This window comes from Melospiza melodia, chromosome 2 (genome assembly GCF_035770615.1).
Source record: "Melospiza melodia melodia isolate bMelMel2 chromosome 2, bMelMel2.pri, whole genome shotgun sequence".
Lineage (NCBI taxonomy): Eukaryota > Metazoa > Chordata > Aves > Passeriformes > Passerellidae > Melospiza > Melospiza melodia.
In genome coordinates this window covers 52,104,059-52,116,478 of record NC_086195.1, presented here as the reverse complement: position 1 = coordinate 52,116,478, position 12,420 = coordinate 52,104,059, and positions in this window count along the sequence as shown.

The following is a 12,420-nucleotide window of genomic DNA, read 5'->3' as shown; positions in this document are numbered from 1 at the left end:
GATGCTTTCAATCAATTTTGATCGTCAATTGCTTATTTGTTGTAAACAGTAATTTTTCAGTGAAGGGAAAGCGTGTGTGGTATATCTACATGATATGTTCAAAGGCAGTTCCTACTAATGGCCAGGCTGAATTCCAGTAAATAATGTCCCGAATGATATTTTGCCGCCTTCTTTGGCACTTCATGAAATCTTACCCCGATGAAGTGCTGAAACACAGAGATTTTCTCTTAGAGAGTGTCTCATGTTGTAACCTATCCCATGGATTTTATGCTGTAATTCTTATCTCTTTTAAAATTTACTATCTTCTGTACAGTTTTCATGAAACTTTCTGTTACAGTAGTGAATAGCACAGATAAATGTCATTTTGTACAACTTTGAATTTACCCCAAGAGCTGAGAGAAAACTTGATCCTATACTTCAATCCGAGTTTCTTCTATAGTCCAACTTTGTTTCTCTACCATCAAGCTTCTCCTTTGTTGCTGCTCCAAGCCCCGTCCAAGGTGACCTTGAATACTTTCAGGGATGGGACACCCACAACTTCTCTGGGCAACCTGTTCCAGTGTTCCAGCACTCCCACAGTAAAAAAGGCCTTCCTTTCATCTAATATGTGTAGGAAATCATAAATCTAGGCATAGAAGCTTGGAGTGCAAATTTGAAATTCTTTGGATTTGAAGCACATTTTATATGAATACTGACTTACAGATGACTAAAAGATGTTGATGGGCATTTGAGCTGACAAGTTTTGAAAAAGTGCACGGAAATTAAAATTGAAACCACTAAAATTAAAAACTCCTTGCCATTTTCTTTTTCCTCTCCTATTCAAAATTGCATATGTCAGATATCAGTGCTTCATGCAAACCTCTCAGATGCTCTCAGAGAAAAAGCTTTTCTTTCAGACTAAGTTGCGGTTGACGTAGAACACTAGCAGGAGTGAAAGATTTTCTGGGCATTGGGGCAGCACGTTCTCCTTGGATTTGTGTGCAGAATGCATTTTATCCAAACTGGAAAATAGATCCCAGCTCTGTTCTATTCATCATTCTTACTTCATCAGGCCAGAAGATTCTGTGAAAAGTAGCCTGTGGACCTTGAAGACAGCGCATGTGAACCAGATGAGAGGTGATAGAGAAGTTGAGGGAGAGAAGAAAGAGCATATGGCTGAAACCAGAAAGTATTTCTCCACGTGATCATGGAAGATTGCAGGAGCCACTTGATACTATCAAACCAGCCCGACTTGGCACTGGTGCCACTATGGGTCTGGGAGCCATGTTGCATATCGTGCATTTTAAGGAGCCAGCTGGCCACACACAGCCATATGCCCCCAAACACAAACCAAGCCCTTTTCTCTGGCAAACAAAACTCAGCTGCCCTGCTTCTGGATGGCAGATTGCAGGAGCCACTTGGTACTATCAAACCAGCCCAACTTGGCACTGGTGCCACCTTGGCTCTGGGAACCATCCTGCCTATTGTAGCTTTTCAGGAGCCAGCCGGTCACTCCCAGCCATAGGCCCCCAAACAGAAACCTCGGCCCGTTTCCCTGGCAAACGAAAGTAAGCTGCCCCGCTTCTGGATGGCAGATTGCAGGAGCTACTCAGTACTATCAAATCAGCCCGACTTGGCACAGGTGCCACCTTGGATCTGGGAACCATCCTGTGTATCGTGGATTTTCAGGGGCCAGCCGGCCACTCTCAGCCATATGCCCCCAAACACAAACCACGGACCTTTTCTCTGGCAAACAAAAATCAGCTGCCCCACTTCTGGATGGCAGATTGCAGGAGCCACTTGGGACTATCACACCAGCACAACATGGCACTGCTGCCACCTTGGATCTGGGAACAATCCTGCGTATCGTACATATTCAGGAACCAGCCGAACACTCCCAGCCACAGGCCCCCAAACACAAACAACGGCCCATTTCCCTGGCAAACAAAACTCAGCTGCCCCGCTTCTGGTGTGGCAGTTTGCAGGAGCCACTTGGGACTATCAAAGCAGCCTGACTTGGTAATGGTACCATCTTGGATCTGGGAACCATCCGGCGTATCGTGGATTTTCAGGGGCCAGCCGGTCATTCCCAGCCATATGCTCCCAAACACAAACCTCGGCCCTTTTCTCTGGCAAACAAAACTCAACTGCCCCTCTTCTGGATGGCAAATTGCAGGACGCACTTGGTACTACAAAAAGAGCCCGACTTGGCAGTGGTGCCACCTTGGCTCTGGGAACCATCCTGCGTATCGAGCATTTTAAGGAGCCAGCCGGCAATTCCCAGCCGTATGCCCCAAAAAGAAACCACGGACCTTTTCTCTGGCAAAAAAAACTCAGCTGTCCCGCTTCTGGATGGCAGATTGCAGGAGTCACTTTGAACCATACAACCAGCCTTACTTGGCACTGGTGCCACCTTGGATCTGGGAACCATCCTGCCTATCGTTGATTTTCAGGGGCCAGCCTACCACTCTCGGCCATAGGCCCCCAAACACAAACCACAGCCCTTTTCTCTAGCAAACAAAATTTAGCTGCCCCGCTTCTGGATGGCAAATTGCAGGAGCCACTGGGTACTACAAAAACAGCCCGACTTGGCACTGGTGCCACCTTGCGTCTGGTTACCATGCGGCGTATCGTGCATTTTAAGGAGCCAGGGGGCCACTCCCAGCCATATGCCCCCAAACACAACCCACGGCCCTTTTCTCTGGCAAACAAAACTCAGCTGCCCCGCTTCTGGATGGCAGAGTGCAGGAGACACTTGGTACTATCAAACCAGCCCGACTTGGCACTGGTGCCACCTTTGGTCTGGGAACCACCCTGCGTATTGTGGATTGTCAGGAGACAGCCGACCACTCTCGGCCACAGACCCCAATCAAAAACAAAGGTCCGTTTCCCTGGCAAAAAAAACTCAGCTGCCCCGCTTCTGGATGGGAGATTGCAGGAGGCACTTGACACTGTCAAACGAGCCCCACTTTGTACTGGTGCCACCTTGGGTCTGGGAACCATGCTGCGTATCGTGGATTTTCAGGAGCCAGCCGGCCACTCCCAGCCACAGGCCCCCAAACAAAAACCACAGCCTTTTTCTCTGGCAAACAAAACTCAGCTGCCCCGCTTCTGGATGGCAGATTGCAGGAGCCACTTGGTACTATCAAACCAGCCCGACTTGGCACTGGTGCCACCTCTGGTCTGGGAACCATCCTGCCTATTGTGGATTTTAAGGAGCCAGCCGGCTACTCCCAGCCACAGGCCCCCAACAAAAACCACGGCCCTTTTTTCTCGCAAACAAAACTTAGCTGCCTCACTTCTGGATGGCAGATTGCAGGAGTCACTTGGTGTAATCAAACCAGCCCGACTTGGCACTGGTGCCACCTTGGTTCTGGGAACCATCCTGCGTATCGTGGATTCTAAGGAGCCAGCCGGCCACTCCCAGCCACAGGCCCCCAAACAAAATCAACGGCGCTGTTCCCTGGAAAACAAAACACGTCTGCCAACTTTTTGATGGAGTTTGCAGGAGCCACTTGGTACTATCAAACCAGCCCAACTTGGCACTGGTGCCACCATGGGTCTGGTAAACATCCTGCGTATCGTGGATTCTTAGGAGCCAGCCGGCCACTCCTAGCCACAGGCCCTCAAACAAAAACCTAGGCCTATTTCTCTGGCAAACAAAAGTAAGCTGCCCCGCTTCTGGATGGCAGATTGCAGGAGACACTTGGGACTATCAAACCAGCCCAACTTGGCACTGGTGCCACCTTGGATCTGGGAACCATGTTGTGTATCGTGGATTTTCAGGGGCCAGCCGGCCACTCTCAGCCATATGCCCCCAAACAGAAACCTCGGCCCGTTTCTCTGGCAAACAAAACTCAACTGCCCCTCTTCTGGATGGCAAATTGCAAGATGAACTTGATACTAAAACCGCAGGCCGACTTGGTAGTGGTGACACCTTGGGCCTGGGAACCATCATGCGTATCGAGCATTTTAAGGAGCCAGCCGGCCACTCCCAGCAATATGCCCCCAAAAACAATCCACGGAATTTTTCTCTGGCAAACAAAAATCAGCTGCCCCGCTTCTGGATGGCAGATTGCAGGAGCCACTTTGACCCATCAAACCAGCCCGACTTGGCACTGGTGCCACCTTGCATCCTGGAACCATGCTGCCTAGCGTGGATTTTCAGGGGCCAGCCGGTCACTCTCAGCTATATGCCCCCAAACAAAACCCACGGCCCGTTTCCCTGGCAAACAAAAGTAAGCTGCCCCGCTTCTGCATGGCAGATTGCAGGATGCACTTGGTAGTATCAAACCAGCCCGACTTGGCACTGGTGCCACCTTGGGTCTGGGAACCATCCTGCGTATCGTGGATTCTAAGGAGCCAGCCGGCCACTCCCAGCCACAGGCCCCCAAATACAAACAACGGCGCTTTTCCCTGGAAAACAAAACTCGCCTGCCAACTTTTTGATGGCAGATTGCAGGAGAAACTTGGTACTATCAAACCAGCCCAACTTGGCACTGGTGCCACCATGGGTCTGGTAACCATCCTGCCTATTGTAGCTTTCCAGGAGCCAGCCGGTCACTCCCAGCCATAGGCCCCCAGTCACAAACCTCGGCCCGTTTCCCTGGCAAACAAAAGTAAGCTGCCCCGCTTCTGGATGGCAGATTGGAGGAGCCACTTGGTGCTATCAAACCAGCCCGACTTGGCACTGGTGCCACCTTGGGTCTGGGAACCATGCTGCGTATCGCAGATTCTAAGGCGCCAGTCGGCCACTCCCAGCCACAAGACCCCAAACACAAACAACGGCGCTTTTCTCTGGCAAACAAAACTCAACTGCCCCTCTTCTGGATGGCAAATTGCAGGAACCACTTGGTACTATCAAACCAGCACGACTTGGCACTGGTGCCACCTTGGGTCTGGGAACCATCCTGCGTATTGTGGATTGTCAGGAGCCAGCTGGACACTCTCGGCCACAGACCCCAATCAAAAACAACGGCCCGTTTCACGGGCAAACAAAACTCAGCTGCCCCGCTTCTGGATGGGAGATTGCAGGAGGCACTTGACACTGTGAAAACCGCCCCACTTGGCACTGGTGCCACCTTGGGTCTGGGAACCATGCTGCGTATCATGGATTTTCAGGAGCCAGCCGGCCACTCCCAGCCATAGGCCCCCAAACAAAAACCACAGCCTTTTTCTCTGGCAAACAAAATTCAGCTGCCCCGCTTCTGGATGGCAGATTGCAGGAGCCACTTGGGACTATCACACCAGCACAACATGGCACTGGTGCCACCTTGGATCTGGGAATCATCCTTCCTATCGTGGATTTTCAGGGGCCGGCAGGTCACTCTCAGCCATAGGCCCCAAACACAAACCTCGGCCCGTTTCCCTGGCAAACAAAAGTAAGCTGCCCGGCTTCTGGATGGCAGATTGCAGGAGCCACTTGGTACTATCAAACCAGCCCAACTTGGAACTGGTGCCACCTTGGGTCTGGGAACCATCCTGCATATTGTGGATTGTCAGGAGCCAGCTGAACATTCTCGGCCACAGACCCCAATCAAAAACAACGGCCCGTTTCACAGGCAAACAAAACTCAGCTGCCCCGCTTCTGGATGGGAGATTGCAGGAGGCACTTGACACTGTGAAACCAGCCCCACTTGGCACTGGTGCCACCTTGGGTCTGGGAACCATGCTGCGTATCATGGATTTTCAGGAGCCAGCCGGCCACTCCCAGCCATAGGCCCCCAAACAAAAACCACAGCCTTTTTCTCTGGCAAACAAAATTCAGCTGCCCCACTTCTGGATGGCAGATTGCAGGAGCCACTTGGGACTATCACACCAGCACAACATGGCACTGGTGCCACCTTGGATATGGGAACCATCCTTCCTATCGTGGATTTTCAGGGGCCAGCCGGTCACTCTCAGCCATAGGCCCCAAACACAAACCACGGCCCTTTTCTCTGGAAAACAAAACTCAACTGCCCCTCTTCTGGATGGCAGATTGCAGGAGCCACTGGGTACTATGAAACTAGTCCTACTTGGCACTGGTGCCACCTTGGGTCTGGGAACCATGCTGCGTATCATGGATTTTCAGGAGCCAGCCGTCCACTGCCAGCCACAGGCCCCGAAACACAAACAACAGCCTTTTTCTCTGGCAAACAAAATTCAGCTGCCCCGCTTCTGGATGGCAGATTGCAGGAACCACTTGGTACTAACAAACCAGCCCGACTTGGCACTGGTGCCACCTTGGGTCTGGGAACCATCCTGCGTATCGTGGATTCTAAGGAGCCAGCTGGCCACTCCCAGCCACAGGCCCAAAAATACACACAACGGCGCTTTTCCCTGGAAAACAAAACTCGTCTGCCAACTTTTTGATGGCAGATTGCAGGAGCCACTTGGTACTATCAAACCAGCCCAACTTGGCACTGGTGCCACCATGGGTCTGGTCACCATCCTGCCTATCGTAGCTTTTCAGGAGCCAGCCGGTCACTCCCAGCCATAGGCCCCCAGAAAAAAACCTCGGTCCGTTTCCCTGGAAAACAAAAGTAAGCTGCCCCGCTTCTGGATGGCAGATTGCAGGAGCCACTTGGTGCTATCAAACCAGCCCAACTTGGCACTGGTGCCACCTTGGGTCTGGGAACCATCCTGCGTATCCTGTGTTCTAAGGAGCCAGCCGGCCACTCCCAGCCACAGTCCCCCAAACAAAAACAACGGCGCTTTTCCCTGGAAAACAAAACTGACCTGCCAACTTTTTGATGGCAGATTGCAGGAGCAACTTGGTACTATCAAACCAGCCCAACTTGGCACTGGTGCCACCATGGGTCTGGTCACCATCCTGCCTATCGTAGCTTTTCAGGAGCCAGCCGGTCACTCCCAGCCATAGGTCCCCAGACAAATACCTCGGCCCGTTTCCCTGGCAAACAAAAGTAAGCTGCCCCGCTTCTGGATGGCAGATTGCAGGAGCCACTTGGTGCTATCAAACCAGCCCGACTTGGCACTGGTACCACCTTGGGTCTGGGAACCATCCTGCCTCTCGTGGATTTTAAGGAGCCAGCCGGCTACTCTTAGCCACAGGCCCCCAACAAAAACCACGGCCCTTTTTTCTGGCAAACAAAACTTAGCTGCCTCACTTATGGATGGCAGATTGCAGGAGCCACTTGGTGTAATCAAACCAGCCCGACTTGGCACTGGTGTCACCTTGGGTCTGGGAACCATCCTGCGTATCGTGGATTCTAAGGAGCCAGCCGGCCACTCCCAGCCACAGGCCCCCAAACAAAATCAACGGCGCTGTTCCCTGGAAAACAAAACACGCCTGCCAAATTTTTGATGGAGTTTGCAGGAGCCACTTGGTACTATCAAACCAGCCCAACTTGGCACTGGTGCCACCATGGGTCTGGTAAACATCCTGCGTATCGTGGATTCTTAGGAGCCAGCAGGCCACTCCTAGCCACAGGCCCCCAAACAAAAACCTAGGCCTATTTCTCTGGCAAACAAAAGTAAGCTGCCCCGCTTCTGGATGGCAGATTGCAGGAGACACTTGGGACTATCAAACCAGCCCAACTTGGCACTGGTGCCACCTTGGATCTGGGAACCATGTTGTGTATCGTGGATTTTCAGGGGCCACCCGGCCACTCTCAGCCATATGTCCCCAAACAGAAACCTCGGCCCGTTTCTCTGGCAAACAAAACTCAACTGCCCCTCTTCTGGATGGCAAATTGCAGGGTGAACTTGATACTAAAACCGCAGGCCGACTTGGTAGTGGTGACACCTTGGGCCTGGGAACCATCATGCGTATCGAGCATTTTAAGGAGCCAGCCGGCCACTCCCAGCAATATGCCCCCAAAAACAATCCACGGAATTTTTCTCTGGCAAACAAAAATCAGCTGCCCCGCTTCTGGATGGCAGATTGCAGGAGCCACTTTGCACCATCAAACCAGCCCGACTTGGCACTGGTGCCACCTTGCATCTGGGAACCATGCTGCCTAGCGTGGATTTTCAGGGGCCAGCGGGCCACTCTCAGCTATATGCCCCCAAACAAAACCCACGGCCCGTTTCCCTGGCAAACAAAGTAAGCTGCCCTGCTTCTGGATGGCAGATTGCAGGAACCACTTGGTAGTATCAAACCAGCCCGACTTGGCACTGGTGCCACCTTGGGTCTGGGAACCATCCTGCGTATCGTGGATTCTAAGGAGCCAGCCGGCCACTCCCAGCCACAGGCCCCCAAACACAAACAACGGCGCTTTTCCCTGGAAAACAAAACTCGCCTGCCAACTTTTTGATGGCAGATTGCAGGAGCAACTTGGTACTATCAAACCAGCCCAACTTGGCACTGGTGCCACCATGGGTCTGGTCACCATCCTGCCTATTGTAGCTTTCCAGGAGCCAGCCGGTCACTCCCAGCCATAGGCCCCCAAACACAAACCTCGGCCCGTTTCCCTGGCAAACAAAAGTAAGTTATCCCGCTTCTGGATGGCAGATTGCAGGAGCCACTTGGTACTATCAAACCAGCCCAACTTGGAACTGGTTCCACCTTGGGTCTGGGAACCATGCTGCGTATCGCAGATTCTAAGGCGCCAGTCGGCCACTCCCAGCCACAAGCCCCCAAACACAAACAACGGCGCTTTTCTCTGGCAAACAAAACTCAACTGCCCCTCTTCTGGATGGCAAATTGCAGGACGCACTTGGTACTATAAAAACAGCCCGACTTGGCACTGGTGCCACCTTGGGTCTGGGAACCATCCTGCGTATCGATCTTTTTAATGAGACAGCCGGCCACTCCCAGCCATATGCCCCCAAACACAACCCACGGCCCTTTCCTCTGGCAAACAAAACTCAGCTGCACCGCTTCTGGATGGCAGATTGCAGGAGCCACTTGGTACTATCAAACCAGCAAGACTTGGCACTGGTGCCACCTTGGGTCTGGGAACCATCCTGCATATTGTGGATTGTCAGGAGCCAGCTGAACATTCTCGGCCACAGACCCCAATCAAAAACAACGGCCCGTTTCACAGGCAAACAAAACTCAGCTGCCCCGCTTCTGGATGGGAGATTGCAGGAGGCACTTGACACTGTGAAACCAGCCCCACTTGGCACTGGTGCCACCTTGGGTCTGGGAACCATGCTGCGTATCATGGATTTTCAGGAGCCAGCCGGCCACTCCCAGCCATAGGCCCCCAAACAAAAACCACAGCCTTTTTCTCTGGCAAACAAAATTCAGCTGCCCCACTTCTGGATGGCAGATTGCAGGAGCCACTTGGGACTATCACACCAGCACAACATGGCACTGCTGCCACCTTGGATCTGGGAACCATCCTTCCTATCGTGGATTTTCAGGGGCCAGCCGGTCACTCTCAGCCATAGGCCCCAAACACAAACCACGGCCCTTTTCTCTGGAAAACAAAACTCAACTGCCCCTCTTCTGGATGGCAGATTGCAGGAGCCACTGGGTACTATGAAACTAGTCCTACTTGGCACTGGTGCCACCTTGGGTCTGGGAACCATGCTGCGTATCATGGATTTTCAGGAGCCAGCCGTCCACTGCCAGCCACAGGCCCCGAAACACAAACAACAGCCTTTTTCTCTGGCAAACAAAATTCAGCTGCCCCGCTTCTGGATGGCAGATTGCAGGAACCACTTGGTACTAACAAACCAGCCCGACTTGGCACTGGTGCCACCTTGGGTCTGGGAACCATCCTGCGTATCGTGGATTCTAAGGAGCCAGCTGGCCACTCCCAGCCACAGGCCCCAAAATACACACAACGGCGCTTTTCCCTGGAAAACAAAACTCGCCTGCCAACATTTTGATGGCAGATTGCAGGAGCCACTTGGTACTATCAAACCAGCCCAACTTGGCACTGGTGCCACCATGGGTCTGGTCACCATCCTGCCTATCGTAGCTTTTCAGGAGCCAGCCGGTCACTCCCAGCCATAGGCCCCCAGACACAAACCTCGGTCCGTTTCCCTGGAAAACAAAAGTAAGCTGCCCCGCTTCTGGATGGCAGATTGCAGGAGCCACTTGGTGCTATCAAACCAGCCCGACTTGGCACTGGTGCCACCTTGGGTCTGGGAACCATCCTGCGTATCCTGTGTTCTAAGGAGCCAGCCGGCCACTCCCAGCCACAGTCCCCCAAACACAAACAACGGCGCTTTTCCCTGGAAAACAAAACTGACCTGCCAACTTTTTGATGGCAGATTGCAGGAGCAACTTGGTACTATCAAACCAGCCCAACTTGGCACTGGTGCCACCATGGGTCTGGTCACCATCCTGCCTATCGTAGCTTTTCAGGAGCCAGCCGGTCACTCCCAGCCATAGGTCCCCTGAGAAAAACCTCGGCCCATTTCCCTGGCAAACAAAAGTAAGCTGCCCCGCTTCTGGATGGCAGATTGCAGGAGCCACTTCGTACAATCAAACCAGCCCAACTTGACACTGGTGCCACCTTGGGTCTGGGAACCATGCTGCGTAACCCGGATTCTAAGACGACAGGCAGCCACTGCCAGCCAGAGGCCTCCAAACAAAATCAACGGCGCTTTTCCCTGGAAAACAAAACTCGCCTGACAACTTTTAGATGGCAGATTGCAGGAGCCAGTTGGTACCATCAAACCAGCCCAACTTGGCACTGGTGCCACCTTGGGTCTGGGAACCATCCTGCCTATTGTTGCTTTTCAGGAGCCAGCCGGTCACTTCTAGCCCTAAGCCCCCAGTCATAAACCTCGGCCCGTTTCCCTGGCACACAAATGTAAGCTACCCCGCTTCAGGATGGCAGATTGCAGGAGCCACTTTTCACCATCAAACCAGCCCGACGTGGCACTGGTGCCACCTTGGGTCTGGGAACCATCCTGCGTATCGTGTGTTCTAAGGAGCCAGCCGGCCACTCCCAGCCACAGTCCCCCAAACACAAACAACGGCGCTTTTCCCTGGAAAACAAAACTGGCCTGCCAACTTTTTGATGGCAGATTGCAGGAGCCACTTGGTACTATCAAACCAGCCCAACTTGGCACTGGTGCCACCATGGGTCTGGTCACCATCCTGCCTATCGTAGCTTTTCAGGAGCCAGCCGGTCACTCCCAGCCATAGGCCCCCAGACACAAACCTCGGCCCGTTTCCCTGGCAAACAAAAGTAAGCTGCCCCGCTTCTGCATGGCAGATTGCAGGTGCTATTTAGTACTATCAAACCAGCCCGACTTGGCACTGGTGCCACCTCTGGTCTGGGAACCATCCTGCCTATCGTGGATTTTCAGGCGCCAGACGGCCACTATCAGCCATATGCCCCCAAAAACAAACCCCGGCCCTTTTCTCTGGTAAACAAAACTCACCTGCCCCTCTTCTGGATGGCAAATTTTAGGACGCACTTTGTACTACGAAAACCGCCCGACTTGGCACTGGTGCCACCTTGGGTCAGGGAACCATCCTGCCTATCGTAGCTTTTCAGGAGCCAGCCGGTCACTCCCAGCCATAGGTCCCCAGACAAATACCTCGGCCCGTTTCCCTGGCAAACAAAAGTAAGCTGCCCCGCTTCTGGATGGCAGATTGCAGGAGCCACTTAGTACTATCAAACCAGCCCAACTTGACACTGGTGCCACCTTGGCTCTGGGAACCATGCTGCGTAACCCGGATTCTAAGACGACAGGCAGCCACTGCCAGCCACAGGCCTCCAAATAAATCAACGGCGCTTTTCCCTGGAAAACAAAACTCGCCTGAAAACTTTTAGATGGCAGATTGCAGGAGCCAGTTGGTACCATCAAACCAGCCCAACTTGGCACTGGTGCCACCTTGGGTCTGGGAATCCTCCTGCCTAATGTTGCTTTTCAGGAGCCAGCCGGTCACTTCTAGCCCTAGGCCCCCAGTCATAAACCTCGGCCCGTTTCCCTGGCACCCAAATGTAAGCTACCCCGCTTCAGGATGGCAGATTGCAGGAGCCACTTTGCACCATCAAACCAGCCCGACGTGGCACTGGTGCCACCTTGGGTCTGGGAACCATCCTGCGTATCGTGTGTTCTAAGGAGCCAGCCGGCCACTCCCAGCCACAGTCCCCCAAACACAAACAACGGCGCTTTTCCCTGGAAAACAAAACTGGCCTGCCAACTTTTTGATGGCAGATTGCAGGAGCCACTTGGTACTATCAAACCAGCCCAACTTGGCACTGGTGCCACCATGGGTCTGGTCACCATCCTGCCTATCGTAGCTTTTCAGGAGCCAGGCGGTCACTCCCAGCCATAGGCCCCCAGACACAAACCTCGGCCCGTTTCCCTGGCAAACAAAAGTAAGCTGCCCCGCTTCTGCATGGCAGATTGCAGGTGCTATTTAGTACTATCAAACCAGCCCGACTTGGCACTGGTGCCACCTCTGGTCTGGGAACCATCCTGCCTATCGTGGATTTTCAGGGGCCAGACGGCCACTATCACCAATATGCCCCCAAAAACAAACCACGGCCCATTTCTCTGGTAAACAAAACTCAACTGCCC